The sequence below is a fragment of the Amblyomma mixtum genome, chromosome 1, assembly GCF_055824585.1.
Source record: "Amblyomma mixtum isolate Tamu chromosome 1, ASM5582458v1, whole genome shotgun sequence".
In the NCBI taxonomy this organism is placed as follows: Eukaryota; Metazoa; Arthropoda; class Arachnida; order Ixodida; family Ixodidae; genus Amblyomma; species Amblyomma mixtum.
The window spans coordinates 56,818,206-56,831,559 of NC_143012.1; positions in this window are offsets into that span (position 1 = coordinate 56,818,206).

The window sequence follows — 13,354 nt, forward strand, 5'->3', positions numbered from 1 at the left end:
TCGGTGAACCCTGCGGATGTGACTAAAATTTATCATGAAAAGCCATGCACATCTTTCTTCCTGTTGAACACTCAATCAGCGCTCAATAAGTCTGATGAGCTGTGTGCCTTGTTTTCGTGTTTTGGCTTCTCATTTGATGTTATTATGCTTTGTGAAACAAGGTACCGACACGACCACGAAGTTATACAGATCCCAGGTTACACAAGACACTACTTAAATCGCTCAGTCAGGAACGGTGGAGGCGTACTTTTCATGGCCAGGGAGAATTTTCAGTGTGAAAAAATTGACGAGTTTACGGCGGTTACAGCGGACTTTTAAATCTTGACTGTCATTCACAACAAATGCATATTTTCTGTTTTATATCACCCTCCAGGCGGGAACGTTGCAAACGTTTTCACATTTATGGAAAACTTCTTATCCTGGATAAATGAAAACAGGTATGAACTCGTCTTGGGCTGCGATATAAATATTAACATGTTGAACGAAACGCAGCTGAGTACTGATTTCACTCGACTTTTAGAAGCTAATGCATGTTTCAACACAATTACTGCTCCAACTCGCATTAGCAAGGACTGTGAAAGTTTGCCCGATGTTTTCATTATAAACACTGAATCTCTAACTATTAACTCCGGAGTAATCAGCGCTCATATTAGCGATCATTTGCCAGTATTTCTTCTCTTGGCATCGTATGTCTCGAGTAAAGAGCCAAAGCAGTGTCCCCCGATCACTATCCAAGATATTAATCCAGCTACACTCGAGGATTTCCATACAAGAATATCAAAAATAAATTGGCTCGACGTGTACAATCAGCATGACGTAGACGCCACGTACGAGTCATTTCTGTGTCTTTTCAAAAAGGCTTACTCGGAAGCTTTTCACCCTAAAACACTGAAGCCTAGAAAATCTAGAAAACCTTGGATAACCAATGCAGTTCTGAAACTAATCAAGCAAAAAGATGCTCTATTCAAACGTTTTTTGGACACAAGAGACGCGTGCCATCTATCCGAATTGAAGAAATTTCGGAATAAGTTAACTGCAACCCTCAGACAAGCTAAGAAAGATTATCTTCATAGGTTGTTTGATCCTGAAGTTATAAAGCTGACGGACATCACGTGGAGAAACCTTAGCGCAGTGCTTAACATTGGACGTCAGCATCCAGAGGGCGTACGAGAATTGATCATTAATGGGGAACTTTCATCAGGCGCGCATTTAGCAAACGCTTTTAATAATTATTTTGTGTCCCTAGTGAATAGTTTGCACGATCCTCGCTCCGCAGAGTACGTCAATTCCAAAACTTGCGATAGTGCTTTTCTGCATCCAACTAGCGCCGAAGAAATTTGTCTCACGTTCTCCGCTCTGCGAAGCAGTAAAAGCTGCGATATTGATGACCTGCAAATACGCCCCGTAAAACACGTTTTAGATCTGATATGTCCAGTTCTTGAGCATGTGTATAATTTGTGCTTTGTAAACAGTATATTTCCTAAGCGCATGCAACTCGCAAGGGTTACAGTGCTCTTCAAAGCCGGTGATAGAAACAACATGTCTAACTACAGACCAATATCCATTTTACCTGTATTTTCAAAATGCCTAGAAAAATTAATAACACTCAGAATGACCGCTTTCTGCGAAAAACACAATATCCTTACTGACTGTCAGTTCGGTTTCCGAAAGGGTCGTTCGACAGAGTTAGCTCTACTAACACAAAAGGAACCAATATTACAAGCATTTGAGCAAAATTTTGTGACACTAGGCATTTTCATCGATTTTTCAAAGGCCTTTGACACAATTAATCACACCACACTGCTAACAAAACTTGAAATTTATGGTTTCAGGGGCCCATTCCTTAGCTTAATCGAAAGCTATCTGCAGTTCAGGTGTCAGAGGGTTTCAATAAATAACTGTCTTTCAGATAACTTACCCATTCATTCTGGTGTACCTCAAGGAAGCATTCTTGGACCTTTGTTATTTAATATTTACATTAACGACATAATAAATATTGACACCACTGCCCAATTCATCATATACGCTGACGACACTAGTCTGTTTTTTACATCTGGTTGTGCAAGGGACCTGTTGGCTCTTGCGAACGCTGCTTTAAGCAAACTCAATCGATGGAGTTCATTGAATTCACTGTCTATAAATAAAAGCAAGACAAAGGCTGTACTTTTTAAACCTAAAAACAAAAATGTCCATATTGACGGCCATTTGCAAATGGGTTCCTCGGTTATCGACATTGTGCCATCCATTAAGTGCCTCGGGGTCGTATTTCAAGAGAACTTACTTTGGAATCTTTGTACAGACTCAGTTGCTAACAAAATCGCTCGTGTTATGGGGATACTAACGAAACTTCGATTTTTTCTTCCCTTGAGCGTGAAAAAGCTGCTTTACAACTGTCTCTTCCTGTCCCATCTGAATTACTGCCATTTAGTGTGGGGAAACACCACAATGTCTAACATCACAAAGCTTTATCTTTTGCAGAAGAAAGCAGTGCGCCCTATCGCTAATTCCTCATATGACGCTCATACGCAGCCTCTTTTCAGTGCCCTTAACTTACAGCCGGTCACCTCCATATATCGTAGTATTTTACTCAAGCGTTTCACTACTGCGAAAAAACAGAACACCAAATTCTTCGAGCATTTATCTCTATTGACAATGATTTCTAACATTTACAACACACGTCACAGAGAAACATGGTACGTTCCTAAAACGCGCACTAACTACGGTCAACAAATGTTACGCCACACACTGCCATCTTTGTTAAACTCATTAGAAACTTAATAACAACGTAGCTCTCCTTTTATGGGCTCATTGTGGATTCGTTTTTTGTTTTGTTTGCTTTGCTGTAGTATACACTGACGCCATGAATGTCTAACCAATTTTCTTTGCTTGTTAGTAACTTATTATTTATGTTTGTGAATTTCAAAGCTATTTTATATGTATAATTTTATGCTTTATGCTTTCTGCTTTTTAAACCCTTTCAGCATTCTATCATTTATTTTTTTTGGCCGTATGTATTTCTGTTATAGCATAGAATGTTATAGAATGTTCACTAATACTTTTTTTTCGTTTATCCATTATTGTATCTTTGCGTTCTCTTTATTGTGCATAGTGCCATTTCTGTAGGGGCTACAGACCCCGTCAAGCCAAATCCATTTGTCTTTTTGTCTGCACTCCCGTCATCTGTACATGTATAGATGCAAATAAACTTGAATTGAATTGAATTGAATATTTGGCACACCTGGAACGCACTTTTGCGTCATATAAAAGCATGGCATAATTAATTTCCTTGTTTGTTAGCATTTTTTCTCTTCTTTTTTTCTCCCTTTGGCTATTACGCAGCGAAAGTCAATGCTGCTGTGACGGCGCAGGCAGGCTGCTCACGTAAAAAGTTTCTGAGAAAACCTTGTTGAGAGCAGCGCTTTTCTTGACCAGTTCTGTCGTCCCTTGTGTTCACGTGCGCTTTGTAATGTCGGTTGATATTCTTTCAGACATCGGTTCCCAGTTAGGGCTCTCTGATAAGCATAGAGACTTCATTTATTAGGATCATGGTATTGCAACTGGTGAGCGACCACGTCACCAAAGAGATGATTTGTTCCAGTCCAACATGGTCACAAATAAGCTGCAGCATCATGAAAATTTGAAAGATAGTTATGAACGCGGGGAAAAACTTGCAGCAGGCTTTTGCGCGTCACTGTTCCAAAGTTAGCAATGCTATTCTCGATCACACGGCGTCATGCGATCCAATCTGGAAAGCATCTGAACACACGTCATGCCGGCCGAAACTGCATGCATATAAACGTTTCTCACAGTCTGTGCACACCGCAATTGCCTTCACGTGACAACTACGTTGCCGTAGTTCGACGAACCATGGATGTAAACGGCAACGTGTTGTTACTACTGCATCCAAAGCAGTGATAATAAGGAAACCTACTCTGCAGTAAAGTGATGTCCTTCTCTCCGCTTCTTAGGAATGACTACGGACAACAGTCAACAGCTATCTCGGACTGTACCGGCGAGTATCTCAAACGTGCCTTTTATCAGTTACAGTATTTATTCGCGAAACTACGGGGTGCTGAGTGCTGTCGGCACCCAGGAGCTGCATGTGCCTATGGAAAATAGGTAGCTCTGGAGCTTACAAAGTCGCAAATTTTTTTCGACACATCGGAAGTGCTTCATCGTCCGCCTAAAGGCACTCGAAGCTCCTCAAAGAGAACTTTCAGGTATACGCGTCTTTAGCGCAGCGTGCTCGATACTATGCTTCAGAACGATTTCGGCGTTGGTCCTAAGCATGATTACTGCTTGGCCGCCAACGCAAATTCTTCGGTGCTTCGCTGGAACCTCGCAAGCAGGAAAACGGCTCTCGTGGCATTGTGTCTTAATAACTGCGTTGTCGCAGACCCGGATCACCTCTGCACCCTGATCACCCACTGTAAGCATCTGCGCACCCTGAAGTGCGTTGCCTCCCGTCTGACGGCTGCCTGCCTCATTACTTCCATCGTGGGGCCGCTCCGACATCTGACGCACCTCGAATTCTCGATGACGGACGAAGAAGTAAAAGCGCGCATGTACAACAAGAAAATCAGCAATTTTTACGAACGTCATTACAGCGGCGACTTGTTGATCAACCTCCGCAGCATGTACGTTGAGGTCGAAGGCGCCGCCAACTTCGACCTTCTCGAAGTGATCACCTCGTACTGCCAGAACCTGACGGACCTTCACGTGCACCTCGCGGGCGGTCTATTCGACGAAGCCGTCTCGCGGTGTGCCCAGATCTTGGCCAATCGGACCACCGTGGAGACGTTCACGTTCACTTTCGACGTGCCCCCGTCGGCACCTCTCGAACTCCCCGCCGCATTCGAGTTCGCGCACTGCGCTGCCGTGTGCGCCAATGTGCTGTACCGACGCCAGGAGCACACGTGGAACTGCGCGCTACTCCACAACCTGGCGATGTCCAGCCGAGAGACGCTTCTGTCCGGGCCTTTGGTCGTGGTCGCCGTCAACCGGCCCGACCTTCATGAACAGATCTGGCTGGCTGGCAAGCGAAATGAGTGGAGGGCCGTGCGAGCCTTCTGCCTGGTCCTGCTGTCCCCCCTGAACATGGGTGGCGTTCCGCATGCAACTGCTCGGAGTCCTTGCGACGCCGCCCTGTTTGAGCTGTTCCAGGGAATAAACAGCCTCACTGAGCTGAACGTGAATTCATTCCACTGCGAACAAAGTCTGGACTTGGTGGGAGCGCTGTCTGCACTGCCCGACCTCCAGGCGCTCTCAATCGCCCCCTGCTCTCTTCGTCGGGACGACGCACTCCGGAGACTGGCCCAGAACTGTCGCAGCATCCGGGACTTGGACGTTCGTCCAGGCTCTGACGCTGCCAGTAGGGCTTGCGACTGTTGCATGCATGAGCTGATATTAAACTCCGGTGACATGGCTGAACTGAGTGTCAGCCGCCTCGATGGCCGTCTCACAGTCTACAGCGTGTCAAACCTGGGCTGCCTCCTGTTCTCCGCAACCTGCGTGTTGTCCGAGCTGCGGATCTTCGACCTCTCTGTGAATCCTATCTTGGACTACGTGCGGCTGGGAAAGCTGCTGTCGAACAACCAGAGACTGAGGGTCCTCGTTCTCAAGTACACTGGGCTGAACTTTGCCAACCAAGCCTTTCAGGTAATATGTTAGAAGAAGGGACTTGCAGCGGCAATGGAGGGCATAGTATCCTTAGAGCTTGGCTGCCCTTATTCTAATATACGGAGTGTTTCACCTAAGATTTTACAAATATTTTTCAAAATAGGCTTTTTGAATTAGACGAGCGCTACTTTCGACACTGGCTTGCTGTCGGTGTACTACTTCAGAAAAAAGCTTAGACGTCCTGACTAGCAGGCTGATTAAGTTTTATTTAATTGGTAACTCTTCAATTATTACGCTTACGCTGTTTAATTATTTAGAGCCATGTAGCCCACCGTAATTAGTATCGTTATCGGTTTTTAGAATTTAGAAAGCGCGGTTACCCTTGGCGCTGTGGCCCAGCAAGTTCTGGCAAATACGCGCCAAAATATATATGAACTTTCGAGAAGCTTGCAGTCAAAGGAACCTCTCCAGTGCAAGCAACTCGTCGAAATCGCCAAAATTTGTTCGGCCACAGTGCCGATGGCAGCCACGTTTACGAACTTCTATAAACTGACCTGGATATTACTTACGCTGGGCTACACAACGCTCTGTAATTAAGGAGCCTAACAGTAACAGTTAAAAAGTTAATTATTCAATATTAGTTAACCAGCCTGCTTGTAAGCACGCCTTAGCTGTATTTTGAAGTACTACACTGCTGATAATGCGATGCCTGAAAAGTGCATTTCTAAGTCAAAAAGCCTATTTTTAAAAGCTGCGTAAGGATTTAGGTGAAACACCCTGTAAAAAGCTTGCACTGAGCGACACGGCTGCCATTACGATTAACCACCTATAGCTTGCACGGTGCACATCGGGGCATGGGCGGATGAGGGAATTATATAAGCGAAATGCCCTTCGGCGTAGTCCTGGTGGCTCAAAAAGCGGCCACTATGGCGTTAACGAAAGCTGTATATGAGGTCAACACTAGTAGTTATCTTGTAATATTGCCGCACGTGCTCCTGAATCGTGTTTGACGGCAACTCTGGCGCGGTTTTTTGTTTTCTTTATATAGAACTGCAACACTTTCCCAGCGATCAAAAGCAAAAATACCGTAAGTTTAAGTATACAGCCCGCGGGCTAAGCGAGTTGAGAAAAGTTCAGTTTTGGGCTTTGGTGAGTGTGCGTACGTATGCATCATGGAGAGCTTTCGTTTTTAAGTATGCGCCGATACTGCGTGGTTGTTCAACGCTTTTGTGGTTATTCAACGCTTTTAGGCAAAGATGATTTAACTGCGCGTTTGTCGCTTATTCTGCTCGTTGCGATAATGGTGATTATGTTATTTCTGGATCGCTGATATTCATTCCAACCCTGGCAGCTGTTTTCACGTGGTGCCAATATGCAATCGGTGATGAGAGCTGATACAAAGGACACAGGTTAGAAGCAGAAAGAAAGGGGTAGGAAATTAAAGAAAAATTATTGGCAGTTCTATCCCCGAGAAAACAATCTCGTAGAAGCCTTTACTTCCAGTTTTAATTACGCGTGCGCAGCATGAACACGAACCTCTCAGGGTTTTGTCGTGTTTCGGATTTTGTAACCGCGTTTGCATCGAAAGGAAGACTGAAGCGGGAGGGCCTTTCGAAAAAAAATAAGATTTCCTGTACGCTGTGTTCTTAAGGCGAAGCTTAATTATTCACTCCAGTTTTTTTTTTTTGACGTTGGCTACGCTTCCTTTTCCTTATTTCTCACTGATAGTGTACGATCGCTGCGTAAGCTTTTGATAAGCTAGCGACAATGGTCTCCCAAGGAGGAGCCAATACGCACGCCAATATATGCCAGTATGTGCACTGCCAATATATGGCAGTGAACATTTCCCAGCCATTTTATAGCAGTGATTCCCACCTGGTGGCTTGTGCGCCCTTTTTTTTGTTCTTCAGGATGACATCACGATGGCGAAGTCGCTACGCTACCTGTGCATCCTCTCTGACGTGAATCTTACCCGGCACGCCGAGACCCACGTCAGGTGGTTGTCCAGCCGTTTTCCACGCCTGAAGGTTCTGCACGCGCACTGCAGGAACATCATCGACGGGGAGCTCCAAATCACCTGGCTCTGTTCCTTCGAGGCTGCCGTACTGCAACAGGGAACCTCCCCCCAAGCCGCCGAAGAGCCGCGACCGCGACCTCCACCGCAAGCGAAGCCGTCGTACCCGGACCAGCGGGGCCAAATCGTCCGGGGTAAACCTTGCTACCTCTGCTCGGCGCAGACGTTCATCGGACTCGTCAAGGCGCACAACCGCGGAAGGATGACTTGCATGTAGAGTCACTGCTCCCCCTTCCCTTTCTAAAATACTGGGGCCCCCGACTCGGCTTAAGCAGCTGTGACGGTGGTGGTGGTGAAAAACTTTAATCAAAGAGAGCTTGAGGGTAAAAAAAAAAAACCCTGCTGCATGGTCGGTATCCTTAGTCCGGGACACCGCATGACGACGCCCCGTCTCGCGCCCGCTTGACCAGAGCCATTTGGGACTCCAGTGTGGAGCAGTTGAGGAGGGCAGTCTCCCATGCCTCTCGGGTGGGGGTGGGGGAGGGGGGAAGGTGAGGATTCTGAGTACATGCCCACACCATGTGAAAGATATCGCAGATCTCTCCACAGTGCGAGCAGCGCCCATCTGTGTTCGGATCGAAGTGTTTTGCTATTGCAGGACAGAGAAGGGTTCCTGTCTGCAGGCGCCGCAGAGTTCGCTCCTCCGCCTTACTCAGCCCCTTGGCAGGTGCCGGGTAGAGACGGTGGCTGTCGCAATAATAAATTAGGATTTCGCGGAACCGCAGAAGCGGTTTATGAGCTTCTGAGCCATGAGAGCTAGGATGATGAGCCCGGTGTATGAGCGCTCGGGCGGCCGCATCAGCGGCCTCAGTGCCTCGTAGACCCTGGTGGCCAGGAGCCCAGATCACTTTTGTGCGAGTTGGATCGGCGAAAGCGCGTCTTAGAATTTGCGAGGCAAGAGGTGATATTTCGCCTGCAAGATAATGTTCACAGGCCCGGCGAGAGTCTGTGATAACCGTTTTCGATTTTGGATCGGCAGCAGCGAGAGCTATTGCGACTTCCTCCGCTCGTGTTAAATTTGGGGCCCGAAAAGATAGCCCATCGACATTCATTCCCCGGTGGACTACGGCAGCCGTGAAGAATCGCGCGGGCGACGGCCCTGTGATGTCCACGTAATAGACGCCCTCTTTATAGCCATATTGCCTCTCAAGCGTGCGAACCCGCGCTTGTCGTCTGCCTTCATGTGAAGCCATGTCCATGTTACGCGGGAGCGGAGCGACCAAGAGCATGTGGCGCCACAGCACCGGGTTGTTCTCCGTCCCCTCTGGTATTCATGTGTGTTGGATGTGTAAGCGGTTTAGCAGGCGGCGCCCAGGCACCGTATGTGATAGCCGCGTATATTGGTTCACGAGGTGGGCCTCCCGCAACTCCTGATAGGAGTTTACCACTCCCAACGCCTTCAGTTTGGCGTTGGAGGTAGCCACCGGGAGGTCCAGTGCTCGCTTTGTTGCCTTCCTGATGATGGCGTCAATGCACTCGTCTTGTTGTTTGGTGGGTAGGTACGGCACGGCGTAGGGGATCCGGCTGGTCACGAAGGCATAGGCGAGCCGTAGCGCGTCCCTGCCCCGCAGACCACCCCGCTTGTTGGAAACACGGCGGATCATGCGCCCTACCTGTTCACCTATGCTCTTGAGTTTCGCTATAGTAGAGTCCGGCCTAAGTTTGTTATTAATGAACAGACCCAGGATCCGGAGCTCCGCCACTTCTCTGATGGGGCCGCCCGACAGAGATATGTGTAGAGACGTGTTGTCCTTGTGGTTTGTCCTGACGTGTAGAAGCTCTGATTTGGCGGGAGCACATTGGAGACCACAGTCGGCAGCATATGCTGCGACTATGGAGGCGGCCTGCAGAAGGCCGCCTCCATAGGAAATAAAATGAATGAAAAAAAAGGCGGTCCTCCATCTCCCCAAGGCTCGCCTTGGTGGTCCAGATTGTAATGTCGACTGCGTAGAGTGCGTGTTTTATGCCATCCACCTGAGCCAGTCGGCCGGGCAGGTGCATCATGGCGATGTTGAAAAGGAGCGGTAATAACACCGCCCCCTGTGGTGTACCTCGTGTACCCATAGAGTACGGGCCGTATTCCTCGTCCACGGTGGCGGCATTGAAATGCAGGACGATGCAGAAGCGTACGCGGAAACGACGAGACGCAGGCCTGACAAGAATGTATATTCAGCTTGTTCGAATACTCCGCGAGCGTGGATACATCCGCCTGCCAAACGGGGAAACGTCATGAACTGCAGGCCCAGCGGCCGGAATCCTTTCTGGTTAACATGCCTGCCATTCCCCTCTCTCTGTATCTATCTATCTGGGGCCCCCCGATCAAAGAACTAGACCTTCCCTCCTGTTCTAGTGGCCATTTAGGTTCGTTAGGTTTTTAATGCGAAAGCCTTTAATGCCTTATCGTTGTCAGTAGAAGGTTGTCAGCAGAGGTGTCACGCTTTTTCTAGTCAGACCACAAAAAAAAAAAACTCTGCCTCTCCCGTAATCGAGAGTAGAGTAAGCATGAAATGTTTACGGTCATAACACATTGGTTGTACATGGTACTAGTCAAAATCTTGAAATGGGTCTAGCGTTCAGCACACCACACCACACCACACCACACCACTCTCTTCTTGTTGCGTCGAAGCGATCGTCTGCAATAGTGCGGGCTTAGGTTGGCAGCCGCGAACTGTGGCGGCCTTGTCGCTTTCGGGAGCGGCCGCATAATCACGGCATTGTCGGCAGGGGCGAGCAGTCTTCTGTTTTGGCGTATCACACGCAAAGCGATCGCTTTCCGCAAGACGCTTCCTACCTCTCCTTTCATCAGGCTCCTTTGCTCGGCTTATGCAGCTGTGACCGTGGCGGCATTGAAATGAAGGACGTTGCAGAAGAGTACGCGGACACGACGAGACACCGGCCTGAAAAATATGTATATGCAGCGCGTTCGAATACTCCGCGAGCGTGTATACATCTGCCTGCCAAAGGGGGAAACGTCATCAGGTGAAGGCCCAGCGGCCGGTCTTTTACATGTGTGAGTGTGGGACCGCGGCGCCATCCTTGGGGACGGCGCGGAAGCAGTTTTTCCGCCCAAAGCCCTTCTCGCCCTGGAGCTCCCTCTTGCTATAAGCGGCCCTCTCTAAAAGCCCCTAACAGATCACGTATGAGTCTTGTTAAATCTCGTACGGTGCCCGGATGCTCTCGTTTCAGCTCCTGGACGTGTTTAATTCAGTGCCCGGATGAGTGGAATTCAGTGCCCGGATGTTGGCTCTCGGTCTCGGCGTGACGTCATCACACTGCCGACAACGGGAGCTAAAAGCATTTCATGCTTAAAATTTTCGTGCGCGATGGGATTCGAATCACCATCCTTCCTTTCCGCAGCCGAGCGTGCTAATGGCTACGCTACTCCCAGCCAACGCATATGTAGTGTCAGTCGCTGGAGAGTGTTTGCAGAAAGGCGTCGAATCAGACGGATACATCCCAAACGCTCTCCAGTGTTTCCAGCATTTAAGATTTACAAACAATTGTGTACTTAATTAACATCTTAACCACACACGAGTGACACAAGCAGCAACACCGCGCAAAAGGCTTTTGCCTCACCGCACTTTAGATCAACAAAGTGCCCCCCTGAATTTTTCTGCGAGCCGTGTGGTGGTCATTGCAGAAACTTTTGGCTTCCAGCCCGGTCACTGAACGTTCATACCTAAAGCAGCCAGTGTAGCTAATCCCTAGCGCTTTTCTTCCAGAAAGCTTTGTTCTTAATTGAAACCACCTCTGCACCCGCTGCGCATGTTCATGTAATCTCCGACTCGAATGTTTGTCACAAATCATATCCTCGGCAAATATTTTCACTGTAAAGAAACTGCCAACATTAAAGTCATTTTCATGTGTCTAAAGTGGCACCGCAGTTGTTTCCAAAAATGGCTGCAAGGCTGTCTGCTGCACCCCTACAAAGGGATGCCGTGGCTACAGCGGCACAGGGACCGATAAGTGCGATTGCAAGGGATAGAAGTGTACAGTCGGCCAAATCTTGAGCTTGCGTAAGCGACGGCCGCTTTTTCTGCGCTTGCGCACTTTGTGACGAAGCAAACTTGGTTGGTTGGTTGGTTTATGGTTAGTTTATGGGGTTTAACGTCCCAAAGCGACCAAGGCTATGAGTGACGCCGTAGTGGAGGGCTCCGGAAATTTCGACCACCTGGGGTTCTTTAACGTGCGCTGACATCGCACAGTACACGGGCCCCTAGAATTTCTGCTCCAAAGAAATTCAACCGCCGCGGCCGGGATCGAACGCGCGTCTTTCGGGTCAGCAGCCGAGCACCATAACCACTGAGGCACCGCGGCGGCAAAAGAAGCAAACTTGGGGAAAGCTCAATATTAAGCAGGGGCAAAGTGAGCCCCTGCTTAAATTTGATATCTTACTAAGTTTGGGCCGTCATAAGCTGCAGGAGCACGGAAAACGCAGCCGCCGCGCACGCCAGCTAAAGATTTGGCCGGCTGTACGGGAGTGCTGTGAATGTCATGTCGTTCACACCATGCCTGCACTTGTTTGGTATGGGGGCATATTTATGATATTTATGATGGCAGCTTGACGCTAAAAAAATTTCTGGGGGGGGGTGTCGCTTAGGGGGGACGCTTAAGCTCCGGCTTTAAGGGTATGTGGCGACAGCGGTTCCTCTTTGCCTACGCCGACACCGATTCCTCTTTCAGCAATCGCAATTATTATGTGAAAGTTCGCACGACACACATAGGAAGCCCCGCTTTAACGAAGCCGGACCAACGTGTATGCGAACACTAAAGAAGTTGGTAGATGGTCACGCATGTATCCAAACCAGCGCTGGAAGACACGGACATGCGAGACGTACAGCGGATCGTGTGTGTGTCTCACCTTTTGTCCGTCTTTTTAAGCGCTGGTTTGGATAGAGAACTCTAGAGCGGTAACGTGTAACCAGGATTTTTTAAAAGTGGAATTTATTTCGAAACCGTCAGGCTGCACTTCGGTCGGACTCTCAGCCCGCCAGCGTAGCTCCCCCTTCCGGAGTACATGAAGTAATTTATTTACTTCATGTACTTACATGCCTCGATGTCGTGTTTGCTAATGCCTTAATCGCTTTTAAATCTGAAGCTTCACGTGGGACGTATCCGCTGGTTCGTGCTTGTTACTTGTTATCATCATCATCAATCTGACGACGCCCACTGCAGGGCAAAGGCCTCTCGCACATCTCTACAGTTAACCCTGCAACGTCTGACAGAACTATGGCTGACAGTACGAGCCACTAAAGGCTATCGCCTTAAAAGTGGGCAGGTTTCTCAGCAGTACCTAGAGTGGGATATTCACGCGTATCTTGAGATATGAAGATGGTTTCCTGGCTTCCAACCGAATGTCCCGCCGAGTGACTGAAGTAAGAATAAGAATAGAATAGTGCTAAAAGCATGTAAAGAAAACGGCCTCGGCCTTGACTTCATCTTCGAGATGGCCGAGGAAAAATCTCTGCGTTTTCTTGAAACGTAACTCGGCATGCTTTCAAATCCACTTTGCTGGGTCTATGAGCCTGCGTCTACAAAACTGTGTCCTCTACTAAAGACCAGAACTTTCAAGAACCGTGAAGAGAGGTATTGCCGTTTTCGTCTTGGGAGTGGCTTTGTCCGAAACATTTGTGCATTGAATGATCAATTGTTTCGTTTATT